We start from the raw sequence: 16,597 nt of genomic DNA, 5'->3' as shown, positions 1-16,597 counted from the left end.
GCAGGAAAGACCAATCATGTAGAGAAGTTTGGGGCTTTGAGTCCTGTAATATCAGCCTGATCTCTGGGGAGGAGATGGGGTTAGAGATTAAGTTCAATTTTATAGACAGTGGTTTAGTCAGTCATACCTATGTGATGAAACTCCAACAAAAAAATCATGTACAATGATTTTCCGAGCGGCTGACATTCATCAATATCCTGAGAGGGTGATACGTCTTGAGGACACAGAAAGTTTCACGATTGGGAAGTTCCCACATTTTCCTGTATGTTTCTTCATTTAGCTTGTTCTGATTTTTATGCTTAACTTTAGTGTTTTCTTGAAATCTGTGATTCATTCTAGTGAATTATCAAGCCTGGAGAGATAGTGGGCACCTTCAAATTTGTAACCCCTTGGTCCCACATATGGGTGGCCTAGGAACCCAAGAGCTCAAGGCTAGAGGGAAAGTGGTCTTGTAGGGGACTGTGCCCTTAACCTGTGAAGTTTGACTGAATTTGGATTGTTAACATCAGAACTGCGTTGCACATTCTTTAAATCCCGAAGCATAATCTCCTTTAATACCCAACCAATTTATCTGCTGAACTTTCTATTCCTCTTCCCACACTTTCTACCATTCAGTCCAGTTTCTTCTTCCTTCATAACATCTCTCACATGCATCTCCTACAGTTTGTGTTCTATTGTCACGTGTGTATCCATTTTTGCTTGGGCTAATTTAATACAATTTAAGCTGATCTATCTTTGTGGCAGTCTTTTCTGTATTGTTCAGTCAAATGTATCCCCCTTTCCCTCTCCTCAAACTCAAACATCTTTTTCCAGAGATATCTGTTTAGGGCCCACTGCAACAGCCTCTCACATGGCAGGCACTTATTTCTTGAGTAAATATCTCCCTGCTGTTCAAACGCCATTGCTCCAAGGAACCCGGCAAGTTGATTCCTACACATCTCTTCAGTTCTGTTTTTCTTACTTCCATAAATTAATCCTTTGTTCCAACCAAATTGTTTGCTCCCAAACAATATGGCTCCATATCCATTCCACTGGACAAGCTGCATGGCTGAAATGCTCCTTTTCCTTCTCTACGTGTCTAAGACTCCATGAGCCTTCTTGGACTTCATTCCTCAGGGATTGCTCTCACCTCTGAATTCTCTTGGCATACCTTGTATGCATATTGTGTGTATTGTATGCAGTTCTTAATTGGCTCTTAGTCTCGATCACCTGGGATTTTATATTATTCCAGTTTCTTTTAAAAATCTTTCGAGAACAGGCAAATGTAATATAATTTTTTTTTGTGTGTGATCCTAAGGACTAAAACATGTAAAAGGTTCATTAGATTTCCAGTTTTCCTATAGATTTTTCTTTTATTCTGTCTAATTAGCACAAGCTAATCAGGCTTTTATAGTCAAGCCTGATCTATAAAAACAATGAAGATGGGGAAAATACCTCAGCTACTAATTCTGAAGCTGTTCTAATCCACCCAGTGTTTTAATGTCTGAAATTTTAGAGGCAACATTGTCCATATTGTCCTCCTTGTAGCCAGAATTGCAAAGAAATTAATTGTTTGTTGTCCTGTAGGGCATGTGTGATTTTTCACTTATTTGTTCTAATATGAACTTTTCTCACCTGAGTCTTCAAAGTCAGCAAAGGCTCACATTTTCCACCATGGAATGAAGCAAGAAATATACTTACTAGCATTATTGGGCAGCCCTCACTGTTTCAAACAGTAAAGGAACCATGCTCCAAACTTTATTTAAATAATACAATGTTTTTAGGCAGTTTTGCAGGTCTTACTTTGCCATATCTTCTTACATCACCTGCATGGCTAAATATTGGCATTCTTTGTTATTTTGTGGCAAAGAGAAGAAAAACAAGATTCCATTCCTACTAATCAAGAAGGATACACGATTCAGCATTCATTCAGTATAGACATGCCTTGAGAAGAAATGGCCTTTTTGTGAGCAAAACACAACTTTTTAGAAAAGAAATCAACTCTGAAGGTGACTGCAGGGAATTTACAAAGTTTACTTTTTGGCAAATGAGTTCTGGGGCATTAGGTCTATGTTTGTTTTAAAGAGGTTTGTATGTTCTGAGATGCACTGATCAATAATAATACGGAAAAACTAGGGTGTTATAAAGCTGAATTTTAAAGTATAGCACATATAATCTGTGAATAAGGATGAATGTGTTTGAAAATAAACATAAAGGGAATAATAAAACCTTACTTCTCTGAAAAGTATTAGCTGTTAGATGTATTAGATCTAAATTTATTAGATAAACTTCACATTTCCTTATAAGATTCCATATTATTTTTACTTACTGTCAGTAGAAATACATTTTTACAGATCTTACTTTGTCAAATATAATCTTACAGTGGTCTCATATTCCTACACGTGAGTTAATGGTTTCTCTCAAATAGTTCTTTCAACCATTTACATGTTTGTGGATCAGTACACATTTAAAAATACTCAGAAGGGAATTTGAAAATTAACTCCTATCAATTCAAAGGGATAGCAAAATTATGTATTGATAAAACGGTCTTGTAGGGAGCAAGATGGAGTCAGTCATGTCAAGCAGGGGCCTGTGTCAGGCAGTGATGCAAGCAGTGTAGGGCACTGTAGCTACAAAATATCACTGAGACCAGCACCAGCTGACAACACCCCAAAACTGATAACAAGCAGAAGCAGAGGAGGTCTGCAGGGGCCCAAGACTGATTAAATCTCTTTAAAAGGGGAAGATTTTTGTAGCAAACTGTCAGACTCTTCAGACATGACATCTCTATGTATGACCCTTAAAAAAGGCAGCTGCCACCAAAGGCTCTGCCTGACTGATCTCTGAACAGAACCGAGATCCTTCACTGCTTGAACATCATAAACAGTAAGTGCTGAGAGCTGACTCAGACCAGACAGAGGCCTTACTTATCTCAACTGTGTGCCCACAGAGCAGTGTTTGGTTCATTAACTTCCTACCTTCTGTGTATCTTGTTTGTTGTGTGATTTGTCTTGTGTTATGCTCTGTGTGCCAAGTAAGAAGCCAAGTTAATCATGTGGTGAAATGTCATTGAGTTTGGAATCATGAACCTGCTTTGTAATTATGTTAACCTTGCTTTATGACTGAATAAAGCTGATGTTGTGGAAAGACAGAACTTGTGTGTGCCTTCATATGACAGGTCTATGAAATGAGTGAAAATGACTGAAAATGTCATTTTTTACACTCTTACTCCTGCCTTTTGAATTAGTTGTTAAACACTATACTGAGCTGGAAAGAAATGAGACTAGTAGAAAGAAACGTAGATATGCACATATTTTAAACACCTGTTTATTTTCAAATTTTACAGCTGTATGATACGGCCTGATAGCTGAAGATCATACTTGTACCAGAATTGATTTCAGGAATGAAAGGTAGAGCAAAGACATAGGTAAAAGACAGCTTTCTGGTGAAGGCCCCAGCTCCAACTATTGAAGATTTCCAATGTCTTCGGCAGTAGAAAAGATGGTCTTTCGAGGAAAGTACCTAGAACCGAACCAGAGGTACATGATTGAGAAAAGCTTTCTTGGGAAATTCTCACATACAATAATGGGTCATATTATGGCAACAATACAGTGTATACTTATAGAGCAGAGTAAATTCGGAGCTGATGCCTGCAATGAAGAATTGCAGAATAGGTATCAGTGGAGCAGATTATCTGTTTTAGGGGTCCTTGGACATTGGGAAAGAGAAGAGAGTGGCCAGGAAACAACAACAGTGATGAGCAAGGGACATATTTCATCATATCACTAAAAGGGAAGAGCTGGGATCTATGTATGGGGAATATAAACTGTACCAAAGAATGACATCTTGGAGTTCAGTGCATCATATCTAGGGCTGAGTTGACTATTGGAGGCTTATGTCAGCATATACTATCTGTCTCTTGGTTCTGTGGCTTTTAAGACTCCTTAGTGAGAGGCACTATTGCTTTAGAAACAAATTATTTTAAGTTGGAAACTCAAGTCATATCTTTCCCTTTCTTGATGAACATCTGACTATTTCCAAAGAGGTTACATTTGAGTTTATGAGGTAAAAGAAAAAAGAAAGAGAAAAGCAGCTTTTTACCTAGAAGAGACACATAAGTAAGTTTTTGGAATCAGAAATACAGCCCTAACATAGGTAATGTCATTCTTTCAGTAATGATTTTTCAGTATTTCCAATGTGCCAGTTACAAGGTAGATATTAGAGCTATAAAGATGGATAGGACATGTTTCTGCCCATTAGAAATTTACATCCTAGTGGAGGATAGAGACAAGCAAAAAATGACAATACAGTGTTCCATTTTCTGATGGATTTGTTGGAGGTACTCTAAGAGGGGAGGTATACCTAACCCACATCAAAAACAAGGGGAAAGGGTCAGAAAATACTTCCAAAACAGTGGCTGAGCTAAATTTAACTATCAATATATGTGGTCATGACTTTGTATACAGGGCTATCTGTTGAGTTAAAACTGTTGAGTTGATATAAATAAATATATCAGTGGCATTTAAAGATGAGTTAGTAGTGGACCTTAAGTGCAAACTAGGAAAATTTGATTTGAAAGAAATGGGAGATCAATTAAGTTTTTAAGCTGGGAGCAACAATATGGCAGAAATGCTTCTAAAGCTTTCAGTCAGTAGGGTGATCTGGTGAAAGGGGATTGGAGGAGGGAGGTAAGCAATGTCAACCACTTACATGTGAACCAGCAGAGATGAGAATCTAGGATGGTAGTTGTAGGGAAAGCACAAATTGTCAGCATGTGTTTGGATTTTGAATTAATTTCAAAGGTTTTTCTCCTCAAAAATGGGCATTTGGTTGAAACTGGAGGAGAGATGAAGGCCATAAATCAATCAATAAGAGCACCCAACTGATAACTGGTTGGAAGACTGTGAAAGTCTCTGGAGATATAAATATAGGATTTGAAAAAGACATGGAAACAGATGAAATGGGGAAGGTAAAAGTTGCTTCCCAGATGTCAGTATCAGTGTCCACTTACATGCCCATTTATTCCTTTCACAGGGCTGCTGATGTTGCTTTCAGCATGATGAAAATGTTCTGAAAGAAAATGGGAACAACTATGTTTGTGAAAAGACTTGCACCAACTAATGTGAGTGTGGCCAACAGAAATTTGTGAGTTGAAATAAAGTTTAATATACCTAGTAACTGGACTATTATTTTAATACCAAATGATCGTTTGAAAAACTGTGTCATGTGGCACTTGGAATGGTCCTAATATGAGAAATAAGCCCACTCAAAATAATTTATCATGATAAATCTCATGGAGAAATAGAGGAAGAACATACTTAATGAGCACTTGTGGTATTCCAGACATGGTGCTAGGTGCTTTATTAGAACAAAATTTTTCTCACATTAGAATGTGTACATACTGCATTTTATCATTTTAGTTGAAAAGTTTGACGGAATGATGGCATTAGTTCCTCCTAAGAAAGTCATAGCATAAACAATTTTGAAAAGTAGTTTGGATACAAAAAGTAAATGGTTAGGTCCAATTAAATATGTTCAGGTAAGTGTTTGTGAATGTCATATTCTTGATTACATATACTTTCTACCTCCATTTATTTATAGCTATATTTGTTGGCACCAATGCTTTCAGGTCAGTCCCTATGAGGATGGCAAATTCTGATCTCCCTGTTGGTAGAAGTTACTTTCTGACAGGGCCATTTTCCTTTGGGATGGATTGCATCAAACTCATCACTGCCACTAGAAAATTAACAAAGCAGATATCTTACAGATCTCAATTTGAAATAAACATCTCCAAACAAAACAAAACAAAACAAAACAAAACAAAATCTCCATATATGAAGGGTAGCATGCAATTTCACAAATAAAAATGAAAACCAATATTTTCCTTCTTTAAACATTCTAATTTATCTGAGTTATCTTTATGAGGTGTAAAAAAAAGCAAACTGAGTAAAAGCCTCCTTAGGACAAAATAAATTACCCTTTGATATCCAGTGTAGCAACCTCCTATTTGAGAAAAACAGAACTTCACAAAAGCTTAATATATTCAGGATTTGACAAAGTGTGACCCATTTACTGAAGCAGAAAATGCACCACAGGTTTTTCAGGTTTTTTTTTTTTCTTTCAAAAGCAGATAAATCATATTTATCAGTGAAATAAAAGAACTGCTTCTAGACTTATTTAGGAGGAAATTGGGAAAGAAAGGGGAGAAACAAGAATTTTGACTCAAGAAGATAATCCTCAAATAAAATGTGGTAGGTTTTAAAGATTTCATAGGAATGTCAGAATGGGGAGATATTTAATGAATTTATGTAAAAAGAAACTGGTAGTTACTGTAGATTTCTTCAAGCCCTCTAGATACCATGAGGATATTGAACAATTTATAGAAGCCACATGCCATTTTCCATAGGATATTTCTGAGATTTTTGTCAGGATTTTATTTTATTTTATGTATGTATTTTTAAGATTTTATTTATTTATTCATGAGAGACATAGAGAGGTAGAGACATAGGCAGAGGGAGAAGCAGGCTCCCTGCAGGGAGCCTGATGTGGGACTTGTTCCTGGAACTTCAGGATCATGCCCTGAGCCAAAGGCAGATGCTTAACTGCTGAGCCACCCAAGCATCCCTTTATCAGGATTTTAAATATACTGGAAAAAAGATACAAAACCCTTACTCTGACTTATGTATTCTCCTAAATGCTCATTTCATGATAGCACTTTTTACATTTTTCTGCATGTATCAGTTTAATGAATTGTCTTTCCTCTGCATGCACCACTTTAATTGTCAATTCCTTGAAAATGAGGAGCTCTGTCTTATATACCCTCACATACACGGTGCCTTGTACTGCATTTAACACAAAACAGCTGTATCAACAAATGTTTGTTGATTGTAGGACTAAGGAAATAAAAATGGGAGTCCATGGACATTTCTTCATAAAAAAGTATATATTAACATATAGATTGAGATACTTTTATATTAATCAAGCACTTAAAATAGACAAATATGACCACTGATTATATTTTAATACATTATCCTTCTAAAAAGGATCTTTTATCTTACATAAAAGAAAACTCATTTCATTTATATCACCTAACAATTTTATAAAATACTGAAAAAGCATGTAATTGTAATTAATATTACTTTAACAATTCTAAGTGGTGAATGTTATGTTGATAAGCTAGGAGTGTGACTGAGAGATTTTACTTCTCAGCCTTATTTTTAGATTTCTTGGATCATTTAGATTTATTTTTTTAGATTTATATTTTAAGCCAAAGTCAGAAATGGAGCTACAACTGAGGTTTCTAACAATTTGTTTAAATTTTAAATTATACAGAAGGATTAGAAAAGTCTTTTTTTAAAAAAGTCTTTTAAATGCACTTCATTTATTCGTTAACAGTTACTCCCAGTGTCCTGATGGAACAGATCAGATGTGGCGAGTATGAGTTGAGTCCATGGTGCTGCAGATGAAATTAAGAAAAAACAAAACAAAACAAAACAAAACAAAAACTAACCAACCAAACAAAAAAAACATGGGAAATCACTTTTAGGACCCTTGAAAACCATTTCCAGTCTAAAGCTACAGGGCAGAAATGATCAATAATGGTGGCCATTTAGCTCATTCATTTCTTTTAATGAACATGCTCACAACTCACTAAAAGCATTCTTATAGGACTGGGATGGATTTCAATTCTCTGGTGACTGACAGAAATACAGCCTTTGATAAAACCTGGAGGGAGTAACACTGCTCCCCACCATCCTTCCTCCCCTTCATCTTTACAACTTAGTGCTGTTTCACTCAGAAAAATATGTCATCTTGGTACAGAATGACAAGCAGTTGATCGGCAACTATTAGCCGAATTCTTCCCATGATTCTTAATGCAGTTTATTTTAGGAAAGAATCCCAAAACTGTGAATGCATTTCAAATATGTAAAGTCTAGTAAATGTAGGAATAAAGGCCTCAAGAAAAAATGGGCACTGAGCTGGTTTAATCATTTTATTAATATTCAGTAGGATCATTTCCATTTCTGTAGTCACTGCCCTAGTTCAAGTAAGCATTAATTTGTATCTAATAAAGTGCCATTAATACTGAGAATCCTTATAAATTGCTTTTGATAAATGAACAACATCTGGATTATTGCATCAGTCTCTTAACTTGTCTCAACTATTCAAGTTTCTTTCAATTATTACCTATTTTATGTCTAACTGTCGGGAAGAAAAAAAGCCCTCTCTTGAATTTCCACCAGTATTTAATTCTCTGCTTATGAAACTCGAGTTTACTTATTCAAAATTCTTGTGCCTGAGATTAATTTTTTTTCCTACTGACTTCCCAAGAACCTCATTTCTTCCTATTCAGTTATTCTCTTATGACTTCACTGCATCCATATTTTTCAAAAAAGTACATTTTAATTTTCTGGTGTCATAATCTCAAATGTCTAAGTTTAAGAATTTCTAGGAAAAAAATACTAGCCTGTTGGCAAAGACTGGAAAGTCCCTGTGATTTCAGATGCCCCTTTCTTGGATCTAAGTCAGAGTTGAGTTGGGTAAAGGTGGAGGTAGCTGTGGTGGGGGAGGGGGAGGGAGGATTTACTGGGCCTCTTTGTTGTTTCCTTTTCTCCCTATTTGTAATATTATATTGTCTGTATATGAGAGGTTTTGATACTCAAAGGATAGTAAATCTTTTCAGAGCAAATGAACAGTATAGTTACTAATCAAGAGTAAGTTTACTAATACATATTTTGACCCTTTTGATGGGATTTTTTTGAAGTTCAAGTACTACAGACACATAGCACATGGAATTGAATTGTGTCCTGTCTTCATAATTCCTGTCCTCATATTTCATGTTTGCAATGGGGACAGAAGATAAACTTAGATCAAAATCCTCTAAAGGCATGAGAGAAATGAGACTTTCAACAGTCTGGTTGTATGGTGTGAACCTTAATGTGGATAAATATTAATTTTAGCAGACAAATTTCTGTGACAGGACTTGGGGTTTTAATTGAATACTTTTTATCAGCAAGATTAGTTAAATGCCTGGATTCATAGTTTCTATGTCATTAAGGAGTTGTCTTTTAGAATAATATTATCTTTGTCTTTATAACTCTGCAACATCAGTTACAACTTTCCACTTCATGGAATCTCAGAGAATCTGGGCATATCTGCCAATCATCTCTGTTATTATGAAGTGTCAACTCTATTATGAGAAAACAATTTCAACAACAATTTATGACCTCAAATATAGAAGCAAGCTATTAAATTTACTTCTTAACTTCTGTGTTTCCTTCTCTCATCCCATTTTGGGAAATACACCTCCCACAAATACATTCTCCAGTTTCTGCCAAATTGTGTATTTAACACACCAAACACACCAAACTGAGTCCCACACCTAAAATGGGCTTTCTCATTTGCCCAAGTCATTCTGCCTTGAACTGCCATTTTAACATTTCCAAACAATGCTTTATTCATTTCACTTATGTTTTCCAATGGCATCCCTACAAAATGAAAAACAATCTCTTTATTTTATACAGTAAAGGACCTTCATGATATGATTACTTTTCACTTGCTCAATTTTTCTCTCTTAACCACCTCCTGAACCCTTAGTGCTCCATGTAACTTGGGAACATACTTTATGCTTATCCACTTGGCTTCCCATCTCCAGTTGGCTACTTTCTTACCATCTTCTCCACTCCTGAAATGCTCTTCTCTTCTCAGCCTACTTCAATCACTCACTCTCCCCTCTAGGGACTTTCTTTGATTTCCCCAACCATAAATTCTCTTCATTCACAAAATGCACATAGCACTTTCCATCTAATACAGTGGTTTAAAACTACAGGTGATTTTTCCCTCAGTCTTTAGATATGGGCAATATCTGGAGATACTTTTAGTTGTCCCTAGTGGGAAGGTGCTATTGGTGTCTCCTGGGTAGATGCCAGAAGGCAGGGATGCTGCTAAACATCCCACAATATACAGGACAGTCCCTACCACTAAGAATGAGCTGATCCAAAATGTCAATAGTGCTGCTGTCGCAAACCGTAATTTAATCCAATTTGACAACTCTATTTCAATCCTGCCTTTACTATGTTTAGTCATCTGTATTAGGATATAAGCCTCTAGAAGAGTGGGACCACACCTGATGCAGAATTTTATTTCCTCAAAATTCTAGTGCAAACTCTGGTATATGTGAGCACTCAAAAATATTTTTATTTTTATTTTTTTATTTTTTTATTTTTTTTCAAAAATATTTTTAAATCTGTGGGTATGGATACCTGGAATAAGCATGCAAGAAGAAAATACTTACCAATCAAGCTACATTAAGTTCGATAGATACTTTCTTTGAAGCCTTTGAAAATTCAGCTATCATTTGAGGATCTCTTAATGATGAAAATCAATTGGCATTATGCTAGCAAAGAGAGAACATTTGGGTCAGCATATATTTTTGTGATAAGCAAAAACAAAGAGACATATTACAACTTTACTGTATTTTCATAGAAGATGAAAAATGCAGAGTCTGAGGTATTCAGCGTTAGGATATCTATCCTTAATAATTATCTTCTATTTCTCCTATGGCAGATTTGTTGAGTTGTTGTTATTATTGTTGTATACTATGCCACAAACAATTAATCCTTCCACAAAGTTTTCTCAGTTGCTGAGTAGTATGTGTTGGTTAAATCAGCTCCAATTTGTTTGTATTCTTTTAAGTGGAGCATCTAGCTGTTGGGCAAAATAAAATATTAAATTATCTTGCCAACTTGCTATAAATATTTGAAAATGCTATTAGAATACACAAACGGTTTTTTTAAAGCTTGCTTATGAAATGAAGTGATGCATTTTGCTTACTAATATAATATCTATGTTTATATCATGTCCAACAGTCTCCGGTATATGGAAAACTGAATGGAGTGGATGGTTCCCTGCTCTAGAGGACATATTCAAACAATTTGCCTGCCATTCAAGATCCTCCCAAATTTGCCCTCTACTTACCTGTGTCTCTTTCACAAATGTCCTGCTTTAATTGAATCATTTCCTTTATTATCTCTTGAATGTATCTCTTTCTTCCTTCACCTCTAAAGTTTGTTCTTCTTTTCTTTTTCCTCAAGTTTTTCAATCATAGGGTTTAGTTTCTCTTTTTAGTTCTCTTATGCTTCTTGAATTGCTTGCCATTCTAAACCATCCTTGTCACATGTCAGCTTACCTAAAAAGAGTCCCTTTATCTTTTAAATCATGCCTCTGCCTGATTTAAACATAGCATCTTATACAACTTAATTAATAACTGCTACTGACATTTTGTTGTCATTATATTTGTGCATTATTATTTTTCTTTTTCTTTCAGATTGTAAAGTCCTAGCAGTAGGGACCTTGATTTACAGACATGTTTGAATCATTTTCAGCACCAGTATACTGTCCTGTACATAGTCATTGTTCATTATACGGTAATTGAATAGATGTTGAATGAATTAAAGTTTTTCTTTAGAAGTAGAAAATAGTGTGGCAACCTGGCTAAAAAATATGAAATGAAATTTGTTTTTCCAACAAATAAATATCAAGAATAAATGAAGGGAGGACTGGTATGGACATAATAATCAAAAGTGATGTGTGAATCTTGTTTGAATTTTGATTGGAACAAATAACTTATAAAGGAACATTTTTGTTATAGTTGGAGAAATGTGTATATAGAATGGGTAATGGATGATATTAAGTATCAGAAGTGCATTCATTGTGTTAGAAAGTTTTCAAAAGTTAGAAATGCATACTGAATTATTTACAAACAACATGTTTGATATTTTATTTAAAATATTCCAATAAAAAGTACTAGGGATAATAAAAAAAAACCTTGGCAACAATTGTCAAAGTACTGATGATTATTGAGGCAGAGTGAAGGCTACATAGTGTTCATTAAACTATATCACTCTAGTTCAGTGTAAGTTTAAATATTTCCACTGAAAGTTCATATAGATTTATAAAGTGCAATAGGAGAATCACCTTTTAGTCAATCTTATGGTAGGAGAGTAATCTCTCAGTCGTTTTACATATTTACTCTAGGGGACTCCAGTGACTTGGATAAAATATCATTATACGATGTTTAACCCAACACTCGGGAACCAATTCAACATGTGAAAACATTGCATTAGTTGCACAACGTCCTGCTCCTTTGCATGCTACAGAAAACTACTGGGTGCGTAGTGAGTCAGTCTGGCTCTTTACTTTTCTCGAAGGATCCCTTTTCTATTATTCATAACTGTCTGTCTTGAAGGAGGTTAATGTTAACTTAATAGCTAGCCACTAACCCCAAATGACTTACTCTCTTGTCCCGAGAATGACCACCAGCCCTGTAAGAAGCAAAGAATAATTTTTTATCTTTGCTAGTTGAACTGGATCCACTCATCCTTAATGTCATGGAAGAGAAATGTTATAAGGAAAACTTTTCTTTAATAGACACATCAGGGATCAGGTAAGTTGATACAGAGGCTGTGGACATTACCAGGTAATAAATGCTAAAGAAAGATGGCAAAGACAGAACACAGATGAATTTGTAATTTGAACTAGACTTAGTTTTGTCAAGTCTTTCTCTCATACTCATTCTTGTCTTCTCATCTTTGTCGCCACTTTCCCAGACAAGCTCCTATTTACATCTCCTTCAGGTGATGGTCCAAAGCCACTAACCTTGGTTGTCTCCAAAAGCATGCCCCAAATCACCCCCAAAATCATAAAATCTAAGTTATAGTCTTGGGCTTGATAAAGAAACACAGCTTTCTTTTTTTTTTTTTTTTTTTTTTTTTTTTTTTTTTTTTTTTTTTAGAAACACAGCTTTCAAAGAAGTCCTTTACCCTCCCTGCTTTCAATCACCCCATGCCCTTCTTTCTATTGACAGCAGTGCACTTCCATTCCCCTGTGGGTTACTTCAACATTTTTCCTAGTTGTCTTTTTGCTTACTTTTTTACTCTTCAACACACACTCTCAGACGCTTCCAGATTAGGCTTCTTAAAATATGGCACTTACCATACCAATCCCATGTTCAAAAGCTTGCAGTGGCTTACCATTGCCTATTATGTAAAAATCCATTTTTGTTCACTCAGAATTCCAGGCCTCACAAATCTGCCTGGAGTTTACATTCTAAGTGTGACTTTTTTTAAGCATTTGAAACTATGAATCCACAGAACTAATTGTACTTCTCTGAAAATACTCTGCACTTTTGGGTCTCCATTCTTTGCCTTATGAATTTTCTAATTACTTAAAGCCTCTCTTTCCATAGATTTCTACTTGAGACCATCCAATTTTTCTTTTGTCATCCTGTAGCACTAAAGTCTTCCTGTCCCTGTCAGAATCCGCATCTTTCCCCCCAAGGTTCTACAGCTCTTCATGTGTATCTTTCATGCACTATTTCCCCTCACTGATATTATAATCTGGTATGAGCTTCATTTCTCCAGTCATAAACCTTTGCCAATACGACTTACTCATTTCACCTTTGTATCCCTAGTCTCTGGCATAATGGTCTGTGCTTAGGATATATTTAGTAAATAGTGGTTAAAGGGCTGGTCAAAGGAATACTAAAAATTCTATGCAAAGATAGAGATCAAAATAAAGCAGGGTTTTCCAGTTGTTTAAACATTATGGTGTTTAAATTCTAATTATCAAATAAATTATCACCGTTTATTTGAGGCTATCCCAGGCATTAGGCTAAGTGAAGCTTTGCATTGTCACATTTAATCCTCTCAGTTTAATAGCTCTTTAATGAGAAAATTGAGACTTGGAGAGATCAGGTAACTTATCTGTACATGTCTATCTGATTCAAAACCAGGTCTGCTTACAGTGAAACCTAGTCACGTTTCTATATTATAATGTCTGGAAAGCCCTAGGGTTTAGCAGATATAACTCAAAGGACACCTCAAGAGATTTTAAAAAAAGACTCAAACTAAAAATAATTCCCTTTATGCATCCTTTACCTCAATAATAGAAGCTTTTGTTTTGTTTTATTTGAGTGAATTTTTTAAAAAGATTTTATTTATTTATTCATGAGAGACACAGGCAGAGGGAGAGAGAGAGAGACAGAGACAGAGACACAGGCAGAGGGAGAGAGCCTGATGTGGGACTTGATCCCAAGACGCCAGGATCATGCTCTGAGCCAAAGGCAGACACTCAACCGCTGAGCCACCCAGGGGTCCCAATGCTTTTGTTTTTTATTTTTATCTGCAAGGTGTGACACTCACTTTCTTATTTTCATCATTCCTTTAATACCTATTGCCTTATATACCCAAGGATTTCATATATTTAATTTGTTTGAAGGCATTTAAATATATAACCCCCTACATAATGTAAAAAGTTGCATTTGCTTCCCCAAAGCAGGCATGTTATCAGCCTACGTGTCTACTTAAACAGTACTATCATATTCTAACATATATGTTCTAATCTACTTTTGTAATTGTTCTCAGAACCAATTTATAAGTTTTACAAGAAAATCAATTTCATTACTTGATAGTCTCAATTTCAATTTGCTCCAAATAGTTTTGATTATTTCCAGGAATTCTTCAATTCTGAAAGGATGAGACCAGTGTGCACATACTTAAGATGTAGTTTTTTTTTTAAGATTTTTAAGTTTATTCATTTGAGAGAGACAGAAGGAGAACATGAGTGGAGGGGGGGGTGGTGAGGGGCAGAGGGAGAGGGAGAAGCAGACTCCTGCTGAGCAGGGAGCCTGACTCAGGGCTCAATCCCAGCACCCTGGGAGGGATCATGATCTGAGCCAAAGGCAGATGCTTGACCGACTGAGCCACCCAGCACCCCTTAAGATGTAGTTCTTTAAAGCCAACTCCCAAAGGGAATTTTAAAATTTAATTGGATGATGTGTGGCTCCCCATGATGGCCACTTAAAAGAGAGCTCATCTGAATGTGTAAATTCTGGTGTGTGTGTGTGTGTTCTGATCTGTATATATTTAGACACACACACACATATGTATACTTCACATTTCCAACTCATTTGATAATGGATCACCCTTATTTTCTTTATATAACTTCTGATAACACCCCAATTTCCCATGTAAATAGAACTGTGTTATTTAGGCTAATGATTATGATGATGGCAGCATCTCTCATAGTTTTTTTAATAAACACACATTTTTGTGTGTGTGTGCTTTGAACAGTTTCTTGTGTTTTCATTCAGGTTAACATCTACAAATTGCATGGTTATGGAAAGTTATTTAAAATCTCTGAGCCTCAATTTCCGTATTTGTAAAACAGAGGTAGCATTACACCTATTCATATGGTTGCTGAGAGGATTCACTGAGTCAGTCCCTGCAAAGTGGCTGGAACCATGTTCAGTTGCTGAATACTGGCATGATCTTGTCAATTCCCTAGGCCCACAAGACAGCACTATTTCTAATAGTGGCGATCTTTCCTTTTGGTAGTTTCCAGTTATAGGAATGTTATATAAATAAGCACACAGTGCTATAAATAGAGATACGTTTTTCTAAAATGAGCACTAAATAAACTCAGAACACCATGTGTATTACAATAGTCTGTGTTTAGGGGTACCAGGTGCATCAGTTCGTTGAGGTTCCTACTCTTGTTTTCAGTTCAGGTCATGATATCAGGGTCTTGATCGTGGGATGGCCCTATGTGGGGCTTCACACTCAGAGGGTAGGGAAGTCTACTTGAGATTCTTTCCCTCCCTCTCCCTCTGCTTGCACGTACACACACTCTTTCTTTCTCTCAAATAAATAAACCTTAAAAAAAAACTGGCTACAAAATTAACTTTAAAAAAACAAACAAACTGGGGCACCTGGTGGCTCAGTGCATTAAGCATCTGCCTTTGGCTGAGGTCATGATCCCAGGGTCCTGTGATCCAGCCATGTTGGGCTCCCTGCTTAGCAGAGAGTCTACTTCTCCCTCTCCCTTTGCCTGCTACTCCACCCACTTGTGCTCTAGCATACTCTCTTTCTCTCTCTCTCACATAAATAAAATCTTTAAAATAAACAAACCTATCCAATAGTTTGTGTTTAGAGAACCCTTCTAGATTTAAAAAAAGTAGGCAGGGCCAAAAAAAAAATATAGTATTTGTCTGTACCCCAGAAGACAACTACCTTTTCGCTTCTGTGTTGCTTTTCATGGGTTAAAAAAAAAAATACAGGGGCACCTAGGTGGCTCCGTGGTTGAATGTCTGCCTTTGACTCAGGTCATGATCCCGGGGTCCTGCAATGGAGTCCCAGGAGCCGTTTCTCCCTCTGCCTGTGTCTCTGTCTCTCTCTCCATGTCTCTCATGAGTAAATAAATAAAATCTTAAAAAAAACCCCACACACAACTCATCATTTCTGGAGGACCATTTATTATATAATAAAAAAATTATATGGGCATTATTCATAGTATGCAAATGTAAAGCACTTGGGAATTGTTGGAAGATGCTTTAATACATATTATTGATCTATCTAGTATTAAGAAGATCATTATTCTGGTTTCTTGAACTTACAAAGTTGTGAAGAATATGGTCTTTGTATTTGGCTTTTGTGTATGTTCAGAAGAGTCCGTGAGGCTTCTTGGCAACCATAACACCATCTTCACCTTCTAAAAAAATACATTTCATCACCTATGCAATCAGAAATATTTATTAGGTATTTAGACTCTTTTGTATCTA

At 36.0% G+C, this 16,597-nt stretch overlaps 1 protein-coding gene across 18 annotated transcripts in view; it reads right to left on the bottom strand.

The window, feature by feature from the left end:
• Positions 1-3,290: 3,290 nt before the first annotated feature.
• Positions 3,291-16,597, bottom strand: part of KHDRBS2 (KH RNA binding domain containing, signal transduction associated 2) — a 591,382-nt gene continuing 578,075 nt past the window's right edge. For 7 of the 18 annotated variants that reach the window (XR_012034043.1, XR_012034042.1, XR_012034041.1 and 4 more), the window contains 4 exons: positions 16,433-16,549; positions 10,274-11,167; positions 4,991-5,049; positions 3,291-3,501 (listed from right to left, as the gene is read on the bottom strand). The gene's annotated coding sequence lies outside the window, so the exon portion shown is untranslated. Of the gene's footprint in view, positions 3,502-4,990; positions 5,050-10,273; positions 11,168-12,274; positions 12,303-16,432; positions 16,550-16,597 lie in introns of all 18 variants that reach the window. The other 11 variants (XR_012034028.1, XR_012034037.1, XR_012034034.1 and 8 more) reach the window with 11 other exon arrangements.

The sequence above is a fragment of the Canis lupus genome, chromosome 7 (genome assembly GCF_048164855.1).
Source record: "Canis lupus baileyi chromosome 7, mCanLup2.hap1, whole genome shotgun sequence".
Classification (NCBI taxonomy): Eukaryota; Metazoa; Chordata; class Mammalia; order Carnivora; family Canidae; genus Canis; species Canis lupus.
Note: the sequence above shows the minus strand (reverse complement) of the source record. Positions and strands in the feature narration are given on the sequence as shown.